This window comes from Oryctolagus cuniculus, chromosome 7 (genome assembly GCF_051225735.1).
Source record: "Oryctolagus cuniculus isolate XC-2025 breed Fujian yellow rabbit chromosome 7, ASM5122573v1, whole genome shotgun sequence".
In the NCBI taxonomy this organism is placed as follows: Eukaryota; Metazoa; Chordata; class Mammalia; order Lagomorpha; family Leporidae; genus Oryctolagus; species Oryctolagus cuniculus.
The window spans coordinates 37,918,153-37,942,774 of NC_142873.1; the positions used below are offsets into that span (position 1 = coordinate 37,918,153).

The 24,622-nt window shown below is 70.9% G+C and overlaps 8 non-coding genes across 8 annotated transcripts; all 8 read left to right on the forward strand.

Moving 5' to 3' along the window:
• Positions 1-3,514: 3,514 nt before the first annotated feature.
• Positions 3,515-3,597, forward strand: TRNAL-CAG (transfer RNA leucine (anticodon CAG)). Its single transcript has one exon. It is a non-coding gene; the product is annotated as a tRNA-Leu (tRNA).
• A 1,406-nt stretch (positions 3,598-5,003) lies between these two features.
• TRNAG-GCC (transfer RNA glycine (anticodon GCC)) lies at positions 5,004-5,074 on the forward strand. Its single transcript has one exon. It is a non-coding gene; the product is annotated as a tRNA-Gly (tRNA).
• A 3,734-nt stretch (positions 5,075-8,808) lies between these two features.
• On the forward strand, positions 8,809-8,891 carry TRNAL-CAG (transfer RNA leucine (anticodon CAG)). Its single transcript has one exon. It is a non-coding gene; the product is annotated as a tRNA-Leu (tRNA).
• Positions 8,892-10,277: 1,386 nt separating this feature from the next.
• TRNAG-GCC (transfer RNA glycine (anticodon GCC)) lies at positions 10,278-10,348 on the forward strand. Its single transcript has one exon. It is a non-coding gene; the product is annotated as a tRNA-Gly (tRNA).
• A 3,754-nt stretch (positions 10,349-14,102) lies between these two features.
• Positions 14,103-14,185, forward strand: TRNAL-CAG (transfer RNA leucine (anticodon CAG)). The gene has a single exon. It is a non-coding gene; the product is annotated as a tRNA-Leu (tRNA).
• Positions 14,186-15,571: 1,386 nt separating this feature from the next.
• TRNAG-GCC (transfer RNA glycine (anticodon GCC)) lies at positions 15,572-15,642 on the forward strand. Its single transcript has one exon. It is a non-coding gene; the product is annotated as a tRNA-Gly (tRNA).
• Positions 15,643-19,369: 3,727 nt separating this feature from the next.
• TRNAL-CAG (transfer RNA leucine (anticodon CAG)) lies at positions 19,370-19,452 on the forward strand. Its single transcript has one exon. It is a non-coding gene; the product is annotated as a tRNA-Leu (tRNA).
• Positions 19,453-20,829: 1,377 nt separating this feature from the next.
• Positions 20,830-20,900, forward strand: TRNAG-GCC (transfer RNA glycine (anticodon GCC)). The gene has a single exon. It is a non-coding gene; the product is annotated as a tRNA-Gly (tRNA).
• Positions 20,901-24,622: the final 3,722 nt, after the last annotated feature.

The following is a 24,622-nucleotide window of genomic DNA, read 5'->3' on the forward strand; positions in this document are numbered from 1 at the left end:
TTCCGACCTCGCCGCTCTGCCGGCCGGCCACTGAGCCGCCAAGCCCCGCCGCTTCGTCTCCCCACACCCTGCTCTCACAACCAACCATCGCCAACGCGCGGCTGGCCCTAGCACCCTTCCACGACTCCTCCCGCCTTCCGGCTGCTGGACTGATGCCGGCCCCCGTTGGGGGCTCACGCCCTGGCCCTAGGCTGCTTGGGATGCCAGCCTCCAGAACGGACACCCGACTCCAGCCCTGCCACGCGCCCCACACACCGCCCCCAGTGCCCAGGGCCGGGCCCCTCCCAACCCACTGCACGGGAGGCTCCACGCCTGAGACGCTGCCCTCTGAGTCCCCTCGACCTGTCGCCCCCGAGACCTGCCCTAAGCGGCTGGGCAGCTCCGCCCTTGCCCTGGAGGTCCTGTGTGGGCACAAGGAGCCGGAGCCGCTACTTGACGAGGGCCGAGCCGGCACAGAGTAGGGCGGAGAACCGCATGCAGGGATCGAGGCATCAATCGGGACGCAGAGAGCGCGAGCTCAGAGATGAGGCGGGGATTGGAACGTGCTACCAAATCCGTGGTGGCGTGGCCCGCGACAGGGACCGGGAGGGTCGGTTCCCTCCCGTGCGGAGAGAGCCCACGGTGAAACGCCAGCGTATGCCGCTCCCCTCTCCTCCACCTTGTCCCCACACACTGGCTGGCTGTCATCTCGGCTCTCGGGCTGTCCGCAAGCCCTCTCCCACCTCCTCCCGGAGGAGGAGGCTCCCTCACCGATGGCCAGCCGCCGGCATTGCCCAGGGCTCCAGCTTGCCGGCCCTCTCCAGCCTGCTGGTCTCGCATCTGCATCCTGCATCCTGCATCCTGCATCCTGCATCCTGGGGGGTGGAGGCGGGGAGGGGTGCCAAGTGCAGGGCCCCTCTGGGACAGCTCCCACGTGTTCAAGCCCCAAGCCCACCTGGGAGCCTGGATCGGCTCACGGTGGGAAAACCAAAGCAACTGCACCCTGGGCTGCTTGGTGACTCTCAGACCCACGGAGGCCATGGCACGCGGCACCTGGCACCTGGCCCAACGGGCAGGGAGAGAAGGCGTGCCCTCTGTGTCTCTGTGTGTGTGTGTCTGTGTGTGTGAGTGTGTGTGTGTGCGCGCGCACGCAGAAGCACACGCGTTCCTGTGCGTGGTGCCGGCGGCGGTGATGTCGTGAGTGAGGACGTGAGGCCGAGTGCGTGCAGGCACCGGTCCCTGTGTGTGGAGTGGGGTGCGGCTGTTCCGGAATTGTGGCATCCTGGGTGTGCGGGTGGATGTGTGTTGGTGCGCGCGTGCCCACGTCTGGGTTGGGGGTGTTCCGGCTGCCCAGGAGTGTCGCAGAACGGCTGGCAGGGGAGGCGCGGGAGCAGGGGGACAGCGAGCAGCCTGGAGGTGGGGAGCGGCCAAAGGTCCTGAGGTGGCGCAGCTGGCGAAAAGGACAGCAGCTGAGGGCGGCCGCGGAGGCAGAGGCACAGAGCTTGGGCCGGGGCCGGGGCTGGGGCGCAGTGTGCGTTGCCCCATTGCACAAGCAGTTGGCTGCGTGGTTGTGCAAAAGTGGGCGGGCTGTACTGCGGGAGGCAGAGCACACACGCCGGCCCTCCGAGGAAGAAGAAAGGCTTCCCTGACCGGGAATCGAACCCGGGCCGCGGCGGTGAGAGCGCCGAATCCTAACCACTAGACCACCAGGGAGCGTCGGGCTGCGCGTCTGGCCTGGGCCTCTGCCTGCTGCAGCCGGCGCCTGGGTGCCAATGGGCAGCAGCAGCAGCAGCAGCAGCAGCAGCAGCAGCAGCGCCTGGCCTGCCGCGCTACTTCCACGGCCAACCCCCGGCTGTCCTGCCCGGGCCGGCCGACGGGCCCCCGCCCGCCATCCGCCCTGACCTCAAAAAAACACAGGGCGCGCCTCCGTCTCCTGGCCCCCGCGCACGCCCTGCCCCGCCGCGCTCAGCCAAGTCCGCCCCACCTGGGCGGCCGGGCGCGCGCCACGACCACCGCCTCTGCCAAAAGGTGGGCGCGCTGCGTTGGCCGGGAATCGAACCCGGGTCAACTGCTTGGAAGGCAGCTATGCTCACCACTATACCACCAACGCCTCCCGCCGAGGCCGGCCTGGCCACGCGCCGCCCGGCTTGCCCGGAGCGCCCCGCCGCCCCCGTGCCCCGACGGCGCGCCTCGCCCGCACGTCCCCGCTGCCACCCCAAGGCCGCCCTCGCGCATCCACACGCACGCCAGCCGCTTCTCCGTCTGCGCACGCGCCCGCCTCCGCCCAGCGGCTCCAGGTCTCCTTACTCCTGGGCCCCGGCCTCCGGATCCAGCGGAGCCCCGGCGGCGCGCGCGTCCGTATCCGTATCCGTCTCCGCGTCCGCGTCCGCCCTCAGCTGGCTCGTCCAAGCCCTCGTGCACCAGAGGTCCGACGGCCAGGCGACCGACCGCACCCGCAGGCTCGCTCCCCGGCTCGTCCGCGCCCCCTCACCCAGCGCACCTAGCGCACCTAGCGCACCTAGCGCACCTAGCGCACCAAGCGCACCAAGCGCACCAAGCGCACCAAGCGCACCAAGCGCACCAAGCCCTGTCGGTCGGTCGCGACCGACCGTGGGCGAGCGAAAACTCCTCGCGCGCGCCGCGCCCTGTGCGCCCAACACGGGTGCGTGTCCGGGGCCCGCAGGCCACACGGTCCCTGGTGCTCCGCGTGCGGGGGCCGGCGTGCGGGGCCTGGCCAAAAAGGGCGGCTTGCCTCCCCGTCGGGGAATCGAACCCCGGTCTCCCGCGTGACAGGCGGGGATACTCACCACTATACTAACGAGGACGGCGGCGGCCACCCTCGGGTCCCCTCGACCCCTCTGCGCCCGCCCGCCCGCCCGCACCCGACCCCTGCCCTCCACCGCCCACACACCGGCTCCAGGGCCAACCGCCACCCGTCCCCAGTCCCCAGTCCCCGGTCCCCGCAACCTAGTGCCTTCGCCCCACGTGGACTCCCCGGCCCGGGACCACAACATGCTAGCTTCCAGGAGCATAGAGCCAACCAACCGGAGGACCCAGGGGAAGCCAGGGAGGAGGATGAAGATGAGGAAGAGCAGCAGCAGCAGCAGCAGCAGCAAGAGGAGAGGGGAGAAGAGCCAGCGGAGGGGCACAGCGAGGAAGAGGAGGAAGAGCACCCCCAGGAAAACCCAGAGGGAGAGGAGGAGGAGGAGGAGGAAGACCACGACGACCCGCTGGGCGGGGCACAACGGGGGCAGGGGGTAGCGCTGCGAACTGGAAGGAGCGGGCGGCCCGTCTGGGATGCGTCCCGGGGTGCTGCCGGGTGCCCCGTGCGGCCTCCAGAACCGGGCAGCGGCGCCCTGCAAGCCCCGGGAACCGCGCGGAGCTGCCCCGGGAACCGCGCGCCCCGCGCGCCCCGCGCGCCCGGCGGCCTGCGCCCTGGCCCCGCAGCCCAGGGCCCAGGCGGCGCGACGGACCAAGGCCGCAGTCCCTGGCGCGCTCCCCCAGCCAAGGGAACGGCCGCGCCACCCGGCCCGCCGTCAGGATGGCCGAGCGGTCTAAGGCGCTGCGTTCAGGTCGCAGTCTCCCCTGGAGGCGTGGGTTCGAATCCCACTCCTGACAAGCACGCCTTTTTGGCACGCCCGGGCCAGCCTCGCGCCCGTCGTGCAACACGCCGCTCGCCGCTCCGCCTCTCCAGCCGTCGCGAGCGAGACCCCGCCTTGCCGGCCCACACGTGGCACTCGCCACAGGGACCCCGCTCCAACTGGCCAGCGCGCAGGCACTCCCGCCCACCTCTCCCCACCACACCGCTTCTCGGGACCCACCTGCCTCCGAGTCTTCCTGGCTCCTCCGCTCCTCTGCCGCCACCCTCTGCCGCTACCTTCCGCACATTCACGGCCCTCCGCCTCCCAGCCCCAGTCCCCAGATCTCCTCCACCTCTCCCCGCCTCCTGCCAGCCCCAGAGCGCTGAACCGACGGGCGGCCCGCCCAGAGTCCTCCCGAGCGTCCCCTAAACACCTGTCTGCAGCCAGCCCACCGAGAGCAGCGCACTTCGGCCGCGTCCCACCTCCTCGCCCTCGCTGCGCACTCCCGCCTCCCGCCTCCCGCCTCCCGCCTCCCGCCTCCCGCCTGCCAGCCTGTCTGCCTGCTCGGGACAGCGCGCTGCCCGGGATCCTGCTCCTCGGAGCCCTTGGCTGACCCCGTGCTCCCGCCTCTCTCGGCCTCAGCACAGCTGCCGCAGGAGGCACAGAGGCCACGAGTCGGGAAAACCACCCGGGGCAGTGGTTGGTGGCCGGCCAAAGGCCCAGGCGCCCTGCGGTCACCCAGCTGCACACGTTGGCTCTGCTCCACGACCCACCGCCTCCCCAGGGGCGGGGCGGGGGGCTCCATGGGCAGGCGCGCCCCACCCAGCGTGGCGGCCGGCCACACACCCGCCTTCAGCCGGTGCTCCTGTTGCAGCCGTGGCTCACACCCGAGCCCACCACCACGGGGACCGCCCCGAGTCACCTGCTCTGACGGGGACCTGGGCAGAGGGCCGGGTCTGGCCGGCTGCATCCTGGCTCTCTCTGGGCTCCAGCGCCCCTCCTTCCCCGTGCCCTGGGATGCAGACAACAACCCAGCAGGAGCTGAAGCTCTGTGCTTCTCTCTCTTTCTCTGTCTGCCTGCCTCTTGCTCTCTAGCTCGCTCTCTCTCTCTCTCTCTCTCTCTCTCTCTCTCTCTGTCTCGTGTGTGTGTGTGTGTGTGAGTGTGTGTGTGTCCCTCCCAAACCCCACCCATCCATCCAAGGCCAACCACCACCACACCACACCACACCACACCACACCCCCTCCAACCCCACCCCAGCCAACCATTCCGCCCATCCTCAACTCTAGGCAGCTTGCCAAGCAGCCTGGGCCCTAGAGGCGCGTGGAGCAGCTCCTTCTGCTTGCGCGTGGTCGCCCTGCTCCACGGAAAGCGGCTGCAACGGAGCAGCTCGTGGTGATCAGCCTGCGGGCCTGTGGCGGCTCCTGGCGGCGCCCGCCGACGGTGCATGGGTGGTTCAGTGGTAGAATTCTCGCCTGCCACGCGGGAGGCCCGGGTTCGATTCCCGGCCCATGCAGCTCCTGCTCCCCTTTTGCTTGGGCAGCCCCAGCAGTGCCTCTGCGCAAGCCGCTCCCTCGGGCTCCTCTCTGGCCAGCCTTGCACCAGCACTCTTGGCACACGCGCTCCCCAGCCCCCCTGGCCGCCGAACCCCGCCTAGCCCAGTGCCTCAGCCCTCGCACCCCTGCCTCCTTCCTAGCCTCTGCCTCTCCTGATACCCACTTCGGGCCCACGCGCTGCACTTCCGACCTCGCCGCTCTGCCGGCCGGCCACTGAGCCGCCAAGCCCCGCCGCTTCGTCTCCCCACACCCTGCTCTCACAACCAACCATCGCCAACGCGCGGCTGGCCCTAGCACCCTTCCACGACTCCTCCCGCCTTCCGGCTGCTGGACTGATGCCGGCCCCCGTTGGGGGCTCACGCCCTGGCCCTAGGCTGCTTGGGATGCCAGCCTCCAGAACGGACACCCGACTCCAGCCCTGCCACGCGCCCCACACACCGCCCCCAGTGCCCAGGGCCGGGCCCCTCCCAACCCACTGCACGGGAGGCTCCACGCCTGAGACGCTGCCCTCTGAGTCCCGTCGACCTGTCGCCCCCGAGACCTGCCCTAAGCGGCTGGGCAGCTCCGCCCTTGCCCTGGAGGTCCTGTGTGGGCACAAGGAGCCGGAGCCGCTACTTGACGAGGGCCGAGCCGGCACAGAGTAGGGCGGAGAACCGCATGCAGGGATCGAGGCGTCAATCGGGACGCAGAGAGCGCGAGCTCAGAGATGAGGCGGGGATTGGAACGTGCTACCAAATCCGTGGTGGCGTGGCCCGCGACAGGGACCGGGAGGGTCGGTTCCCTCCCGTGCGGAGAGAGCCCACGGTGAAACGCCAGCGTATGCCGCTCCCCTCTCCTCCACCTTGTCCCCACACACTGGCTGGCTGTCATCTCGGCTCTCGGGCTGTCCGCAAGCCCTCTCCCACCTCCTCCCGGAGGAGGAGGCTCCCTCACCGATGGCCAGCCGCCGGCATTGCCCAGGGCTCCAGCTTGCCGGCCCTCTCCAGCCTGCTGGTCTCGCATCTGCATCCTGCATCCTGCATCCTGCATCCTGCATCCTGGGGGGTGGAGGCGGGGAGGGGTGCCAAGTGCAGGGCCCCTCTGGGACAGCTCCCACGTGTTCAAGCCCCAAGCCCACCTGGGAGCCTGGATCGGCTCACGGTGGGAAAACCAAAGCAACTGCACCCTGGGCTGCTTGGTGACTCTCAGACCCACGGAGGCCATGGCACGCGGCACCTGGCACCTGGCCCAACGGGCAGGGAGAGAAGGCGTGCCCTCTGTGTCTCTGTGTGTGTGTGTCTGTGTGTGTGAGTGTGTGTGTGTGCGCGCGCACGCAGAAGCACACGCGTTCCTGTGCGTGGTGCCGGCGGCGGTGATGTCGTGAGTGAGGACGTGAGGCCGAGTGCGTGCAGGCACCGGTCCCTGTGTGTGGAGTGGGGTGCGGCTGTTCCGGAATTGTGGCATCCTGGGTGTGCGGGTGGATGTGTGTTGGTGCGCGCGTGCCCACGTCTGGGTTGGGGGTGTTCCGGCTGCCCAGGAGTGTCGCAGAACGGCTGGCAGGGGAGGCGCGGGAGCAGGGGGACAGCGAGCAGCCTGGAGGTGGGGAGCGGCCAAAGGTCCTGAGGTGGCGCAGCTGGCGAAAAGGACAGCAGCTGAGGGCGGCCGCGGAGGCAGAGGCACAGAGCTTGGGCCGGGGCCGGGGCTGGGGCGCAGTGTGCGTTGCCCCATTGCACAAGCAGTTGGCTGCGTGGTTGTGCAAAAGTGGGCGGGCTGTACTGCGGGAGGCAGAGCACACACGCCGGCCCTCCGAGGAAGAAGAAAGGCTTCCCTGACCGGGAATCGAACCCGGGCCGCGGCGGTGAGAGCGCCGAATCCTAACCACTAGACCACCAGGGAGCATCGGGCTGCGCGTCTGGCCTGGGCCTCTGCCTGCTGCAGCCGGCGCCTGGGTGCCAATGGGCAGCAGCAGCAGCAGCAGCAGCAGCAGCAGCAGCGCCTGGCCTGCCGCGCTACTTCCACGGCCAACCCCCGGCTGTCCTGCCCGGGCCGGCCGACGGGCCCCCGCCCGACATCCGCCCTGACCTCAAAAAAACACAGGGCGCGCCTCCGTCTCCTGGCCCCCGCGCACGCCCTGCCCCGCCGCGCTCAGCCAAGTCCGCCCCACCTGGGCGGCCGGGCGCGCGCCACGACCACCGCCTCTGCCAAAAGGTGGGCGCGCTGCGTTGGCCGGGAATCGAACCCGGGTCAACTGCTTGGAAGGCAGCTATGCTCACCACTATACCACCAACGCCTCCCGCCGAGGCCGGCCTGGCCACGCGCCGCCCGGCTTGCCCGGAGCGCCCCGCCGCCCCCGTGCCCCGACGGCGCGCCTCGCCCGCACGTCCCCGCTGCCACCCCAAGGCCGCCCTCGCGCATCCACACGCACGCCAGCCGCTTCTCCGTCTGCGCACGCGCCCGCCTCCGCCCAGCGGCTCCAGGTCTCCTTACTCCTGGGCCCCGGCCTCCGGATCCAGCGGAGCCCCGGCGGCGCGCGCGTCCGTATCCGTATCCGTCTCCGCGTCCGCGTCCGCCCTCAGCTGGCTCGTCCAAGCCCTCGTGCACCAGAGGTCCGACGGCCAGGCGACCGACCGCACCCGCAGGCTCGCTCCCCGGCTCGTCCGCGCCCCCTCACCCAGCGCACCTAGCGCACCTAGCGCACCTAGCGCACCTAGCGCACCAAGCGCACCAAGCGCACCAAGCGCACCAAGCGCACCAAGCGCACCAAGCCCTGTCGGTCGGTCGCGACCGACCGTGGGCGAGCGAAAACTCCTCGCGCGCGCCGCGCCCTGTGCGCCCAACACGGGTGCGTGTCCGGGGCCCGCAGGCCACACGGTCCCTGGTGCTCCGCGTGCGGGGGCCGGCGTGCGGGGCCTGGCCAAAAAGGGCGGCTTGCCTCCCCGTCGGGGAATCGAACCCCGGTCTCCCGCGTGACAGGCGGGGATACTCACCACTATACTAACGAGGACGGCGGCGGCCACCCTCGGGTCCCCTCGACCCCTCTGCGCCCGCCCGCCCGCCCGCACCCGACCCCTGCCCTCCACCGCCCACACACCGGCTCCAGGGCCAACCGCCACCCGTCCCCAGTCCCCAGTCCCCGGTCCCCGCAACCTAGTGCCTTCGCCCCACGTGGACTCCCCGGCCCGGGACCACAACATGCTAGCTTCCAGGAGCATAGAGCCAACCAACCGGAGGACCCAGGGGAAGCCAGGGAGGAGGATGAAGATGAGGAAGAGCAGCAGCAGCAGCAGCAGCAGCAAGAGGAGAGGGGAGAAGAGCCAGCGGAGGGGCACAGCGAGGAAGAGGAGGAAGAGCACCCCCAGGAAAACCCAGAGGGAGAGGAGGAGGAGGAGGAGGAAGACCACGACGACCCGCTGGGCGGGGCACAACGGGGGCAGGGGGTAGCGCTGCGAACTGGAAGGAGCGGGCGGCCCGTCTGGGATGCGTCCCGGGGTGCTGCCGGGTGCCCCGTGCGGCCTCCAGAACCGGGCAGCGGCGCCCTGCAAGCCCCGGGAACCGCGCGGAGCTGCCCCGGGAACCGCGCGCCCCGCGCGCCCCGCGCGCCCGGCGGCCTGCGCCCTGGCCCCGCAGCCCAGGGCCCAGGCGGCGCGACGGACCAAGGCCGCAGTCCCTGGCGCGCTCCCCCAGCCAAGGGAACGGCCGCGCCACCCGGCCCGCCGTCAGGATGGCCGAGCGGTCTAAGGCGCTGCGTTCAGGTCGCAGTCTCCCCTGGAGGCGTGGGTTCGAATCCCACTCCTGACAAGCACGCCTTTTTGGCACGCCCGGGCCAGCCTCGCGCCCGTCGTGCAACACGCCGCTCGCCGCTCCGCCTCTCCAGCCGTCGCGAGCGAGACCCCGCCTTGCCGGCCCACACGTGGCACTCGCCACAGGGACCCCGCTCCAACTGGCCAGCGCGCAGGCACTCCCGCCCACCTCTCCCCACCACACCGCTTCTCGGGACCCACCTGCCTCCGAGTCTTCCTGGCTCCTCCGCTCCTCTGCCGCCACCCTCTGCCGCTACCTTCCGCACATTCACGGCCCTCCGCCTCCCAGCCCCAGTCCCCAGATCTCCTCCACCTCTCCCCGCCTCCTGCCAGCCCCAGAGCGCTGAACCGACGGGCGGCCCGCCCAGAGTCCTCCCGAGCGTCCCCTAAACACCTGTCTGCAGCCAGCCCACCGAGAGCAGCGCACTTCGGCCGCGTCCCACCTCCTCGCCCTCGCTGCGCACTCCCGCCTCCCGCCTCCCGCCTCCCGCCTGCCAGCCTGTCTGCCTGCTCGGGACAGCGCGCTGCCCGGGATCCTGCTCCTCGGAGCCCTTGGCTGACCCCGTGCTCCCGCCTCTCTCGGCCTCAGCACAGCTGCCTCAGGAGGCACAGAGGCCACGAGTCGGGAAAACCACCCGGGGCAGTGGTTGGTGGCCGGCCGAAGGTCCAGGCGCCCTGCGGTCACCCAGCTGCACACGTTGGCTCTGCTCCACGACCCACCGCCTCCCCAGGGGCGGGGCGGGGGGCTCCATGGGCAGGCGCGCCCCACCCAGCGTGGCGGCCGGCCACACACCCGCCTTCAGCCGGTGCTCCTGTTGCAGCCGTGGCTCACACCCGAGCCCACCACCACGGGGACCGCCCCGAGTCACCTGCTCTGACGGGGACCTGGGCAGAGGGCCGGGTCTGGCCGGCTGCATCCTGGCTCTCTCTGGGCTCCAGCGCCCCTCCTTCCCCGTGCCCTGGGATGCAGACAACAACCCAGCAGGAGCTGAAGCTCTGTGCTTCTCTCTCTTTCTCTGTCTGCCTGCCTCTTGCTCTCTAGCTCGCTCGCTCTCTCTCTCTCTCTCTCTCTCTCTGTCTCGTGTGTGTGTGTGTGTGTGAGTGTGTGTGTGTCCCTCCCAAACCCCACCCATCCATCCAAGGCCAACCACCACCACACCACACCACACCACACCACACCCCCTCCAACCCCACCCCAGCCAACCATTCCGCCCATCCTCAACTCTAGGCAGCTTGCCAAGCAGCCTGGGCCCTAGAGGCGCGTGGAGCAGCTCCTTCTGCTTGCGCGTGGTCGCCCTGCTCCACGGAAAGCGGCTGCAACGGAGCAGCTCGTGGTGATCAGCCTGCGGGCCTGTGGCGGCTCCTGGCGGCGCCCGCCGACGGTGCATGGGTGGTTCAGTGGTAGAATTCTCGCCTGCCACGCGGGAGGCCCGGGTTCGATTCCCGGCCCATGCAGCTCCTGCTCCCCTTTTGCTTGGGCAGCCCCAGCAGTGCCTCTGCGCAAGCCGCTCCCTCGGGCTCCTCTCTGGCCAGCCTTGCACCAGCACTCTTGGCACACGCGCTCCCCAGCCCCCCTGGCCGCCGAACCCCGCCTAGCCCAGTGCCTCAGCCCTCGCACCCCTGCCTCCTTCCTAGCCTCTGCCTCTCCTGATACCCACTTCGGGCCCACGCGCTGCACTTCCGACCTCGCCGCTCTGCCGGCCGGCCACTGAGCCGCCAAGCCCCGCCGCTTCGTCTCCCCACACCCTGCTCTCACAACCAACCATCGCCAACGCGCGGCTGGCCCTAGCACCCTTCCACGACTCCTCCCGCCTTCCGGCTGCTGGACTGATGCCGGCCCCCGTTGGGGGCTCACGCCCTGGCCCTAGGCTGCTTGGGATGCCAGCCTCCAGAACGGACACCCGACTCCAGCCCTGCCACGCGCCCCACACACCGCCCCCAGTGCCCAGGGCCGGGCCCCTCCCAACCCACTGCACGGGAGGCTCCACGCCTGAGACGCTGCCCTCTGAGTCCCGTCGACCTGTCGCCCCCGAGACCTGCCCTAAGCGGCTGGGCAGCTCCGCCCTTGCCCTGGAGGTCCTGTGTGGGCACAAGGAGCCGGAGCCGCTACTTGACGAGGGCCGAGCCGGCACAGAGTAGGGCGGAGAACCGCATGCAGGGATCGAGGCGTCAATCGGGACGCAGAGAGCGCGAGCTCAGAGATGAGGCGGGGATTGGAACGTGCTACCAAATCCGTGGTGGCGTGGCCCGCGACAGGGACCGGGAGGGTCGGTTCCCTCCCGTGCGGAGAGAGCCCACGGTGAAACGCCAGCGTATGCCGCTCCCCTCTCCTCCACCTTGTCCCCACACACTGGCTGGCTGTCATCTCGGCTCTCGGGCTGTCCGCAAGCCCTCTCCCACCTCCTCCCGGAGGAGGAGGCTCCCTCACCGATGGCCAGCCGCCGGCATTGCCCAGGGCTCCAGCTTGCCGGCCCTCTCCAGCCTGCTGGTCTCGCATCTGCATCCTGCATCCTGCATCCTGCATCCTGCATCCTGCATCCTGGGGGGTGGAGGCGGGGAGGGGTGCCAAGTGCAGGGCCCCTCTGGGACAGCTCCCACGTGTTCAAGCCCCGAGCCCACCTGGGAGCCTGGATCGGCTCACGGTGGGAAAACCAAAGCAACTGCACCCTGGGCTGCTTGGTGACTCTCAGACCCACGGAGGCCATGGCACGCGGCACCTGGCACCTGGCCCAACGGGCAGGGAGAGAAGGCGTGCCCTCTGTGTCTCTGTGTGTGTGTGTCTGTGTGTGTGAGTGTGTGTGTGCGCGCACACGCAGAAGCACACGCGTTCCTGTGCGTGGTGCCGGCGGCGGTGATGTCGTGAGTGAGGACGTGAGGCCGAGTGCGTGCAGGCACCGGTCCCTGTGTGTGGAGTGGGGTGCGGCTGTTCCGGAATTGTGGCATCCTGGGTGTGCGGGTGGCTGTGTGTTGGTGCGCGCGTGCCCACGTCTGGGTTGGGGGTGTTCCGGCTGCCCAGGAGTGTCGCAGAACGGCTGGCAGGGGAGGCGCGGGAGCAGGGGGACAGCGAGCAGCCTGGAGGTGGGGAGCGGCCAAAGGTCCTGAGGTGGCGCAGCTGGCGAAAAGGACAGCAGCTGAGGGCGGCCGCGGAGGCAGAGGCACAGAGCTTGGGCCGTGGCCGGGGCCGGGGCTGGGGCGCAGTGTGCGTTGCCCCATTGCACAAGCAGTTGGCTGCGTGGTTGTGCAAAAGTGGGCGGGCTGTACTGCGGGAGGCAGAGCACACACGCCAGCCCTCCGAGGAAGAAGAAAGGCTTCCCTGACCGGGAATCGAACCCGGGCCGCGGCGGTGAGAGCGCCGAATCCTAACCACTAGACCACCAGGGAGCGTCGGGCTGCGCGTCTGGCCTGGGCCTCTGCCTGCTGCAGCCGGCGCCTGGGTGCCAATGGGCAGCAGCAGCAGCAGCAGCAGCAGCAGCAGCAGCGCCTGGCCTGCCGCGCTACTTCCACGGCCAACCCCCGGCTGTCCTGCCCGGGCCGGCCGACGGGCCCCCGCCCGACATCCGCCCTGACCTCAAAAAAACACAGGGCGCGCCTCCGTCTCCTGGCCCCCGCGCACGCCCTGCCCCGCCGCGCTCAGCCAAGTCCGCCCCACCTGGGCGGCCGGGCGCGCGCCACGACCACCGCCTCTGCCAAAAGGTGGGCGCGCTGCGTTGGCCGGGAATCGAACCCGGGTCAACTGCTTGGAAGGCAGCTATGCTCACCACTATACCACCAACGCCTCCCGCCGAGGCCGGCCTGGCCACGCGCCGCCCGGCTTGCCCGGAGCGCCCCGCCGCCCCCGTGCCCCGACGGCGCGCCTCGCCCGCACGTCCCCGCTGCCACCCCAAGGCCGCCCTCGCGCATCCACACGCACGCCAGCCGCTTCTCCGTCTGCGCACGCGCCCGCCTCCGCCCAGCGGCTCCAGGTCTCCTTACTCCTGGGCCCCGGCCTCCGGATCCAGCGGAGCCCCGGCGGCGCGCGCGTCCGTATCCGTATCCGTCTCCGCGTCCGCGTCCGCCCTCAGCTGGCTCGTCCAAGCCCTCGTGCACCAGAGGTCCGACGGCCAGGCGACCGACCGCACCCGCAGGCTCGCTCCCCGGCTCGTCCGCGCCCCCTCACCCAGCGCACCTAGCGCACCTAGCGCACCTAGCGCACCTAGCGCACCAAGCGCACCAAGCGCACCAAGCGCACCAAGCGCACCAAGCGCACCAAGCCCTGTCGGTCGGTCGCGACCGACCGTGGGCGAGCGAAAACTCCTCGCGCGCGCCGCGCCCTGTGCGCCCAACACGGGTGCGTGTCCGGGGCCCGCAGGCCACACGGTCCCTGGTGCTCCGCGTGCGGGGGCCGGCGTGCGGGGCCTGGCCAAAAAGGGCGGCTTGCCTCCCCGTCGGGGAATCGAACCCCGGTCTCCCGCGTGACAGGCGGGGATACTCACCACTATACTAACGAGGACGGCGGCGGCCACCCTCGGGTCCCCTCGACCCCTCTGCGCCCGCCCGCCCGCCCGCACCCGACCCCTGCCCTCCACCGCCCACACACCGGCTCCAGGGCCAACCGCCACCCGTCCCCAGTCCCCAGTCCCCGGTCCCCGCAACCTAGTGCCTTCGCCCCACGTGGACTCCCCGGCCCGGGACCACAACATGCTAGCTTCCAGGAGCATAGAGCCAACCAACCGGAGGACCCAGGGGAAGCCAGGGAGGAGGATGAAGATGAGGAAGAGCAGCAGCAGCAGCAGCAGCAGCAAGAGGAGAGGGGAGAAGAGCCAGCGGAGGGGCACAGCGAGGAAGAGGAGGAAGAGCACCCCCAGGAAAACCCAGAGGGAGAGGAGGAGGAGGAGGAGGAAGACCACGACGACCCGCTGGGCGGGGCACAACGGGGGCAGGGGGTAGCGCTGCGAACTGGAAGGAGCGGGCGGCCCGTCTGGGATGCGTCCCGGGGTGCTGCCGGGTGCCCCGTGCGGCCTCCAGAACCGGGCAGCGGCGCCCTGCAAGCCCCGGGAACCGCGCGGAGCTGCCCCGGGAACCGCGCGCCCCGCGCGCCCCGCGCGCCCCGCGCGCCCGGCGGCCTGCGCCCTGGCCCCGCAGCCCAGGGCCCAGGCGGCGCGACGGACCAAGGCCGCAGTCCCTGGCGCGCTCCCCCAGCCAAGGGAACGGCCGCGCCACCCGGCCCGCCGTCAGGATGGCCGAGCGGTCTAAGGCGCTGCGTTCAGGTCGCAGTCTCCCCTGGAGGCGTGGGTTCGAATCCCACTCCTGACAAGCACGCCTTTTTGGCACGCCCGGGCCAGCCTCGCGCCCGTCGTGCAACACGCCGCTCGCCGCTCCGCCTCTCCAGCCGTCGCGAGCGAGACCCCGCCTTGCCGGCCCACACGTGGCACTCGCCACAGGGACCCCGCTCCAACTGGCCAGCGCGCAGGCACTCCCGCCCACCTCTCCCCACCACACCGCTTCTCGGGACCCACCTGCCTCCGAGTCTTCCTGGCTCCTCCGCTCCTCTGCCGCCACCCTCTGCCGCTACCTTCCGCACATTCACGGCCCTCCGCCTCCCAGCCCCAGTCCCCAGATCTCCTCCACCTCTCCCCGCCTCCTGCCAGCCCCAGAGCGCTGAACCGACGGGCGGCCCGCCCAGAGTCCTCCCGAGCGTCCCCTAAACACCTGTCTGCAGCCAGCCCACCGAGAGCAGCGCACTTCGGCCGCGTCCCACCTCCTCGCCCTCGCTGCGCACTCCCGCCTCCCGCCTCCCGCCTCCCGCCTGCCAGCCTGTCTGCCTGCTCGGGACAGCGCGCTGCCCGGGATCCTGCTCCTCGGAGCCCTTGGCTGACCCCGTGCTCCCGCCTCTCTCGGCCTCAGCACAGCTGCCTCAGGAGGCACAGAGGCCACGAGTCGGGAAAACCACCCGGGGCAGTGGTTGGTGGCCGGCCGAAGGTCCAGGCGCCCTGCGGTCACCCAGCTGCACACGTTGGCTCTGCTCCACGACCCACCGCCTCCCCAGGGGCGGGGCGGGGGGCTCCATGGGCAGGCGCGCCCCACCCAGCGTGGCGGCCGGCCACACACCCGCCTTCAGCCGGTGCTCCTGTTGCAGCCGTGGCTCACACCCGAGCCCACCACCACGGGGACCGCCCCGAGTCACCTGCTCTGACGGGGACCTGGGCAGAGGGCCGGGTCTGGCCGGCTGCATCCTGGCTCTCTCTGGGCTCCAGCGCCCCTCCTTCCCCGTGCCCTGGGATGCAGACAACAACCCAGCAGGAGCTGAAGCTCTGTGCTTCTCTCTCTTTCTCTGTCTGCCTGCCTCTTGCTCTCTAGCTCGCTCGCTCTCTCTCTCTCTCTCTCTCTCTCTGTCTCGTGTGTGTGTGTGTGTGTGAGTGTGTGTGTGTCCCTCCCAAACCCCACCCATCCATCCAAGGCCAACCACCACCACACCACACCACACCACACCACACCCCCTCCAACCCCACCCCAGCCAACCATTCCGCCCATCCTCAACTCTAGGCAGCTTGCCAAGCAGCCTGGGCCCTAGAGGCGCGTGGAGCAGCTCCTTCTGCTTGCGCGTGGTCGCCCTGCTCCACGGAAAGCGGCTGCAACGGAGCAGCTCGTGGTGATCAGCCTGCGGGCCTGTGGCGGCTCCTGGCGGCGCCCGCCGACGGTGCATGGGTGGTTCAGTGGTAGAATTCTCGCCTGCCACGCGGGAGGCCCGGGTTCGATTCCCGGCCCATGCAGCTCCTGCTCCCCTTTTGCTTGGGCAGCCCCAGCAGTGCCTCTGCGCAAGCCGCTCCCTCGGGCTCCTCTCTGGCCAGCCTTGCACCAGCACTCTTGGCACACGCGCTCCCCAGCCCCCCTGGCCGCCGAACCCCGCCTAGCCCAGTGCCTCAGCCCTCGCACCCCTGCCTCCTTCCTAGCCTCTGCCTCTCCTGATACCCACTTCGGGCCCACGCGCTGCACTTCCGACCTCGCCGCTCTGCCGGCCGGCCACTGAGCCGCCAAGCCCCGCCGCTTCGTCTCCCCACACCCTGCTCTCACAACCAACCATCGCCAACGCGCGGCTGGCCCTAGCACCCTTCCACGACTCCTCCCGCCTTCCGGCTGCTGGACTGATGCCGGCCCCCGTTGGGGGCTCACGCCCTGGCCCTAGGCTGCTTGGGATGCCAGCCTCCAGAACGGACACCCGACTCCAGCCCTGCCACGCGCCCCACACACCGCCCCCAGTGCCCAGGGCCGGGCCCCTCCCAACCCACTGCACGGGAGGCTCCACGCCTGAGACGCTGCCCTCTGAGTCCCCTCGACCTGTCGCCCCCGAGACCTGCCCTAAGCGGCTGGGCAGCTCCGCCCTTGCCCTGGAGGTCCTGTGTGGGCACAAGGAGCCGGAGCCGCTACTTGACGAGGGCCGAGCCGGCACAGAGTAGGGCGGAGAACCGCATGCAGGGATCGAGGCGTCAATCGGGACGCAGAGAGCGCGAGCTCAGAGATGAGGCGGGGATTGGAACGTGCTACCAAATCCGTGGTGGCGTGGCCCGCGACAGGGACCGGGAGGGTCGGTTCCCTCCCGTGCGGAGAGAGCCCACGGTGAAACGCCAGCGTATGCCGCTCCCCTCTCCTCCACCTTGTCCCCACACACTGGCTGGCTGTCATCTCGGCTCTCGGGCTGTCCGCAAGCCCTCTCCCACCTCCTCCCGGAGGAGGAGGCTCCCTCACCGATGGCCAGCCGCCGGCATTGCCCAGGGCTCCAGCTTGCCGGCCCTCTCCAGCCTGCTGGTCTCGCATCTGCATCCTGCATCCTGCATCCTGCATCCTGCATCCTGCATCCTGGGGGGTGGAGGCGGGGAGGGGTGCCAAGTGCAGGGCCCCTCTGGGACAGCTCCCACGTGTTCAAGCCCCGAGCCCACCTGGGAGCCTGGATCGGCTCACGGTGGGAAAACCAAAGCAACTGCACCCTGGGCTGCTTGGTGACTCTCAGACCCACGGAGGCCATGGCACGCGGCACCTGGCACCTGGCCCAACGGGCAGGGAGAGAAGGCGTGCCCTCTGTGTCTCTGTGTGTGTGTGTCTGTGTGTGTGAGTGTGTGTGTGCGCGCACACGCAGAAGCACACGCGTTCCTGTGCGTGGTGCCGGCGGCGGTGATGTCGTGAGTGAGGACGTGAGGCCGAGTGCGTGCAGGCACCGGTCCCTGTGTGTGGAGTGGGGTGCGGCTGTTCCGGAATTGTGGCATCCTGGGTGTGCGGGTGGCTGTGTGTTGGTGCGCGCGTGCCCACGTCTGGGTTGGGGGTGTTCCGGCTGCCCAGGAGTGTCGCAGAACGGCTGGCAGGGGAGGCGCGGGAGCAGGGGGACAGCGAGCAGCCTGGAGGTGGGGAGCGGCCAAAGGTCCTGAGGTGGCGCAGCTGGCGAAAAGGACAGCAGCTGAGGGCGGCCGCGGAGGCAGAGGCACAGAGCTTGGGCCGTGGCCGGGGCCGGGGCTGGGGCGCAGTGTGCGTTGCCCCATTGCACAAGCAGTTGGCTGCGTGGTTGTGCAAAAGTGGGCGGGCTGTACTGCGGGAGGCAGAGCACACACGCCAGCCCTCCGAGGAAGAAGAAAGGCTTCCCTGACCGGGAATCGAACCCGGGCCGCGGCGGTGAGAGCGCCGAATCCTAACCACTAGACCACCAGGGAGCGTCGGGCTGCGCGTCTGGCCTGGGCCTCTGCCTGCTGCAGCCGGCGCCTGGGTGCCAATGGGCAGCAGCAGCAGCAGCAGCAGCAGCAGCAGCAGCGCCTGGCCTGCCGCGCTACTTCCACGGCCAACCCCCGGCTGTCCTGCCCGGGCCGGCCGACGGGCCCCCGCCCGACATCCGCCCTGACCTCAAAAAAACACAGGGCGCGCCTCCGTCTCCTGGCCCCCGCGCACGCCCTGCCCCGCCGCGCTCAGCCAAGTCCGCCCCACCTGGGCGGCCGGGCGCGCGCCACGACCACCGCCTCTGCCAAAAGGTGGGCGCGCTGCGTTGGCCGGGAATCGAACCCGGGTCAACTGCTTGGAAGGCAGCTATGCTCACCACTATACCACCAACGCCTCCCGCCGAGGCCGGCCTGGCCACGCGCCGCCCGGCTTGCCCGGAGCGCCCCGCCGCCCCCGTGCCCCGACGGCGCGCCTCGCCCGCACGTCCCCGCTGCCACCCCAAGGCCGCCCTCGCGCATCCACACGCACGCCAGCCGCTTCTCCGTCTGCGCACGCGCCCGCCTCCGCCCAGCGGCTCCAGGTCTCCTTACTCCTGGGCCCCGGCCTCCGGATCCAGCGGAGCCCCGGCGGCGCGCGCGTCCGTATCCGTATCCGTCTCCGCGTCCGCGTCCGCCCTCAGCTGGCTCGTCCAAGCCCTCGTGCACCAGAGGTCCGACGGCCAGGCGACCGACCGCACCCGCAGGCTCGCTCCCCGGCTCGTCCGCGCCCCCTCACCCAGCGCACCTAGCGCACCTAGCGCACCTAGCGCACCAAGCGCACCAAGCGCACCAAGCGCACCAAGCCCTGTCGGTCGGTCGCGACCGACCGTGAGCGAGCGAAAACTCCTCGCGCGCGCCGCGCCCTGTGCGCCCAACACGGGTGCGTGTCCGGGGCCCGCAGGCCACACGGTCCCTGGTGCTCCGCGTGCGGGGGCCGGCGTGCGGGGCCTGGCCAAAAAGGGCGGCTTGCCTCCCCGTCGGGGAATCGAACCCCGGTCTCCCGCGTGACAGGCGGGGATACTCACCACTATACTAACGAGGACGGCGGCGGCCACCCTCGGGTCCCCTCGACCCCTCTGCGCCCGCCCGCCCGCCCGCACCCGACCCCTGCCCTCCACCGCCCACACACCGGCTCCAGGGCCAACCGCCACCCGTCCCCAGTCCCCAGTCCCCGGTCCCCGCAACCTAGTGCCTTCGCCCCACGTGGACTCCCCGGCCCGGGACCACAACATGCTAGCTTCCAGGAGCATAGAGCCAACCAACCGGAGGACCCAGGGGAAGCCAGGGAGGAGGATGAAGATGAGGAAGAGCAGCAGCAGCAGCAGCAGCAGCAAGAGGAGAGGGGAGAAGAGCCAGCGGAGGGGCACAGCGAGGAAGAGGAGGAAGAGCACCCCCAGGAAAACCCAGAGGGAGAGGAGGAGGAGGAGGAGGAAGACCACGACGACCCGCTGGGCGGGGCACAACGGGGGCAGGGGGTAGCGCTGCGAACTGGAAGGAGCGGGCGGCCCGTCTGGGATGCGTCCCGGGGTGCTGCCGGGTGCCCCGTGCGGCCTCCAGAACCGGGCAGCGGCGCCCTGCAAGCCCCGGGAACCGCGCGGAGCTGCCCCGGGAACCGCGCGCCCCGCGCGCCCCGCGCGCCCCGCGCGCCCGGCGGCCTGCGCCCTGGCCCCGCAGCCCAGGGCCCAGGCGGCGCGACGGACCAAGGCCGCAGTCCCTGGCGCGCTCCCCCAGCCAAGGGAACGGCCGCGCCACCCGGCCCGCCGTCAGGATGGCCGAGCGGTCTAAGGCGCTGCGTTCAGGTCGCAGTCTCCCCTGGAGGCGTGGGTTCGAATCCCACTCCTGACAAGCACGCCTTTTTGGCACGCCCGGGCCAGCCTCGCGCCCGTCGTGCAACACGCCGCTCGCCGCTCCGCCTCTCCAGCCGTCGCGAGCGAGACCCCGCCTTGCCGGCCCACACGTGGCACTCGCCACAGGGACCCCGCTCCAACTGGCCAGCGCGCAGGCACTCCCGCCCACCTCTCCCCACCACACCGCTTCTCGGGACCCACCTGCCTCCGAGTCTTCCTGGCTCCTCCGCTCCTCTGCCGCCACCCTCTGCCGCTACCTTCCGCACATTCACGGCCCTCCGCCTCCCAGCCCCAGTCCCCAGATCTCCTCCACCTCTCCCCGCCTCCTGCCAGCCCCAGAGCGCTGAACCGACGGGCGGCCCGCCCAGAGTCCTCCCGAGCGTCCCCTAAACACCTGTCTGCAGCCAGCCCACCGAGAGCAGCGCACTTCGGCCGCGTCCCACCTCCTCGCCCTCGCTGCGCACTCCCGCCTCCCGCCTCCCGCCTGCCAGCCTGTCTGCCTGCTCGGGACAGCGCGCTGCCCGGGATCCTGCTCCTCGGAGCCCTTGGCTGACCCCGTGCTCCCGCCTCTCTCGGCCTCAGCACAGCTGCCTCAGGAGGCACAGAGGCCACGAGTCGGGAAAACCACCCGGGGCAGTGGTTGGTGGCCGGCCGAAGGTCCAGGCGCCCTGCGGTCACCCAGCTGCACACGTTGGCTCTGCTCCACGACCCACCGCCTCCCCAGGGGCGGGGCGGGGGGCTCCATGGGCAGGCGCGCCCCACCCAGCGTGGCGGCCGGCCACACACCCGCCTTCAGCCGGTGCTCCTGTTGCAGCCGTGGCTCACACCCGAGCCCACCACCACGGGGACCGCCCCGAGTCACCTGCTCTGACGGGGACCTGGGCAGAGGGCCGGGTCTGGCCGGCTGCATCCTGGCTCTCTCTGGGCTCCAGCGCCCCTCCTTCCCCGTGCCCTGGGATGCAGACAACAACCCAGCAGGAGCTGAAGCTCTGTGCTTCTCTCTCTTTCTCTGTCTGCCTGCCTCTTGCTCTCTAGCTCGCTCTCTCTCTCTCTCTCTCTCTCTCTCTGTCTCGTGTGTGTGTGTGTGTGTGAGTGTGTGTGTGTCCCTCCCAAACCCCACCCATCCATCCAAGGCCAACCACCACCACACCACACCACACCACACCACACCCCCTCCAACCCCACCCCAGCCAACCATTCCGCCCATCCTCAACTCTAGGCAGCTTGCCAAGCAGCCTGGGCCCTAGAGGCGCGTGGAGCAGCTCCTTCTGCTTGCGCGTGGTCGCCCTGCTCCACGGAAAGCGGCTGCAACGGAGCAGCTCGTGGTGATCAGCCTGCGGGCCTGTGGCGGCTCCTGGCGGCGCCCGCCGACGGTGCATGGGTGGTTCAGTGGTAGAATTCTCGCCTGCCACGCGGGAGGCCCGGGTTCGATTCCCGGCCCATGCAGCTCCTGCTCCCCTTTTGCTTGGGCAGCCCCAGCAGTGCCTCTGCGCAAGCCGCTCCCTCGGGCTCCTCTCTGGCCAGCCTTGCACCAGCACTCTTGGCACACGCGCTCCCCAGCCCCCCTGGCCGCCGAACCCCGCCTAGCCCAGTGCCTCAGCCCTCGCACCCCTGCCTCCTTCCTAGCCTCTGCCTCTCCTGATACCCACTTCGGGCCCACGCGCTGCACTTCCGACCTCGCCGCTCTGCCGGCCGGCCACTGAGCCGCCAAGCCCCGCCGCTTCGTCTCCCCACACCCTGCTCTCACAACCAACCATCGCCAACGCGCGGCTGGCCCTAGCACCCTTCCACGACTCCTCCCGCCTTCCGGCTGCTGGACTGATGCCGGCCCCCGTTGGGGGCTCACGCCCTGGCCCTAGGCTGCTTGGGATGCCAGCCTCCAGAACGGACACCCGACTCCAGCCCTGCCACGCGCCCCACACACCGCCCCCAGTGCCCAGGGCCGGGCCCCTCCCAACCCACTGCACGGGAGGCTCCACGCCTGAGACGCTGCCCTCTGAGTCCCCTCGACCTGTCGCCCCCGAGACCTGCCCTAAGCGGCTGGGCAGCTCCGCCCTTGCCCTGGAGGTCCTGTGTGGGCACAAGGAGCCGGAGCCGCTACTTGACGAGGGCCGAGCCGGCACAGAGTAGGGCGGAGAACCGCATGCAGGGATCGAGGCGTCAATCGGGACGCAGAGAGCGCGAGCTCAGAGATGAGGCGGGGATTGGAACGTGCTACCAAATCCGTGGTGGCGTGGCCCGCGACAGGGACCGGGAGGGTCGGTTCCCTCCCGTGCGGAGAGAGCCCACGGTGAAACGCCAGCGTATGCCGCTCCCCTCTCCTCCACCTTGTCCCCACACACTGGCTGGCTGTCATCTCGGCTCTCGGGCTGTCCGCAAGCCCTCTCCCACCTCCTCCCGGAGGAGGAGGCTCCCTCACCGATGGCCAGCCGCCGGCATTGCCCAGGGCTCCAGCTTGCCGGCCCTCTCCAGCCTGCTGGTCTCGCATCTGCATCCTGCATCCTGCATCCTGCATCCTGCATCCTGGGGGGTGGAGGCGGGGAGGGGTGCCAAGTGCAGGGCCCCTCTGGGACAGCTCCCACGTGTTCAAGCCCCGAGCCCACCTGGGAGCCTGGATCGGCTCACGGTGGGAAAACCAAAGCAACTGCACCCTGGGCTGCTTGGTGACTCTCAGACCCACGGAGGCCATGGCACGCGGCACCTGGCACCTGGCCCAACGGGCAGGGAGAGAAGGCGTGCCCTCTGTGTCTCTGTGTGTGTGTGTCTGTGTGTGTGAGTGTGTGTGTGTGCGCGCGCACGCAGAAGCACACGCGTTCCTGTGCGTGGTGCCGGCGGCGGTGATGTCGTGAGTGAGGACGTGAGGCCGAGTGCGTGCAGGCACCGGTCCCTGTGTGTGGAGTGGGGTGCGGCTGTTCCGGAATTGTGGCATCCTGGGTGTGCGGGTGGCTGTGTGTTGGTGCGCGCGTGCCCACGTCTGGGTTGGGGGTGTTCCGGCTGCCCAGGAGTGTCGCAGAAAGGCTGGCAGGGGAGGCGCGGGAGCAGGGGGACAGCGAGCAGCCTGGAGGTGGGGAGCGGCCAAAGGTCCTGAGGTGGCGCAGCTGGCGAAAAGGACAGCAGCTGAGGGCGGCCGCGGAGGCAGAGGCACAGAGCTTGGGCCGGGGCCGGGGCCGGGGCTGGGGCGCAGTGTGCGTTGCCCCATTGCACAAGCAGTTGGCTGCGTGGTTGTGCAAAAGTGGGCGGGCTGTACTGCGGGAGGCAGAGCACACACGCCAGCCCTCCGAGGAAGAAGAAAGGCTTCCCTGACCGGGAATCGAACCCGGGCCGCGGCGGTGAGAGCGCCGAATCCTAACCACTAGACCACCAGGGAGCGTCGGGCTGCGCGTCTGGCCTGGGCCTCTGCCTGCTGCAGCCGGCGCCTGGGTGCCAATGGGCAGCAGCAGCAGCAGCAGCAGCAGCAGCAGCAGCGCCTGGCCTGCCGCGCTACTTCCACGGCCAACCCCCGGCTGTCCTGCCCGGGCCGGCCGACGGGCCCCCGCCCGACATCCGCCCTGACCTCAAAAAAACACAGGGCGCGCCTCCGTCTCCTGGCCCCCGCGCACGCCCTGCCCCGCCGCGCTCAGCCAAGTCCGCCCCACCTGGGCGGCCGGGCGCGCGCCACGACCACCGCCTCTGCCAAAAGGTGGGCGCGCTGCGTTGGCCGGGAATCGAACCCGGGTCAACTGCTTGGAAGGCAGCTATGCTCACCACTATACCACCAACGCCTCCCGCCGAGGCCGGCCTGGCCACGCGCCGCCCGGCTTGCCCGGAGCGCCCCGCCGCCCCCGTGCCCCGACGGCGCGCCTCGCCCGCACGTCCCCGCTGCCACCCCAAGGCCGCCCTCGCGCATCCACACGCACGCCAGCCGCTTCTCCGTCTGCGCACGCGCCCGCCTCCGCCCAGCGGCTCCAGGTCTCCTTACTCCTGGGCCCCGGCCTCCGGATCCAGCGGAGCCCCGGCGGCGCGCGCGTCCGTATCCGTATCCGTCTCCGCGTCCGCGTCCGCCCTCAGCTGGCTCGTCCAAGCCCTCGTGCACCAGAGGTCCGACGGCCAGGCGACCGACCGCACCCGCAGGCTCGCTCCCCGGCTCGTCCGCGCCCCCTCACCCAGCGCACCTAGCGCACCTAGCGCACCTAGCGCACCAAGCGCACCAAGCGCACCAAGCGCACCAAGCCCTGTCGGTCGGTCGCGACCGACCGTGAGCGAGCGAAAACTCCTCGCGCGCGCCGCGCCCTGTGCGCCCAACACGGGTGCGTGTCCGGGGCCCGCAGGCCACACGGTCCCTGGTGCTCCGCGTGCGGGGGCCGGCGTGCGGGGCCTGGCCAAAAAGGGCGGCTTGCCTCCCCGTCGGGGAATCGAACCCCGGTCTCCCGCGTGACAGGCGGGGATACTCACCACTATACTAACGAGGACGGCGGCGGCCACCCTCGGGTCCCCTCGACCCCTCTGCGCCCGCCCGCCCGCCCGCACCCGACCCCTGCCCTCCACCGCCCACACACCGGCTCCAGGGCCAACCGCCACCCGTCCCCAGTCCCCAGTCCCCGGTCCCCGCAACCTAGTGCCTTCGCCCCACGTGGACTCCCCGGCCCGGGACCACAACATGCTAGCTTCCAGGAGCATAGAGCCAACCAACCGGAGGACCCAGGGGAAGCCAGGGAGGAGGATGAAGATGAGGAAGAGCAGCAGCAGCAGCAGCAGCAGCAAGAGGAGAGGGGAGAAGAGCCAGCGGAGGGGCACAGCGAGGAAGAGGAGGAAGAGCACCCCCAGGAAAACCCAGAGGGAGAGGAGGAGGAGGAGGAGGAAGACCACGACGACCCGCTGGGCGGGGCACAACGGGGGCAGGGGGTAGCGCTGCGAACTGGAAGGAGCGGGCGGCCCGTCTGGGATGCGTCCCGGGGTGCTGCCGGGTGCCCCGTGCGGCCTCCAGAACCGGGCAGCGGCGCCCTGCAAGCCCCGGGAACCGCGCGGAGCTGCCCCGGGAACCGCGCGCCCCGCGCGCCCCGCGCGCCCCGCGCGCCCGGCGGCCTGCGCCCTGGCCCCGCAGCCCAGGGCCCAGGCGGCGCGACGGACCAAGGCCGCAGTCCCTGGCGCGCTCCCCCAGCCAAGGGAACGGCCGCGCCACCCGGCCCGCC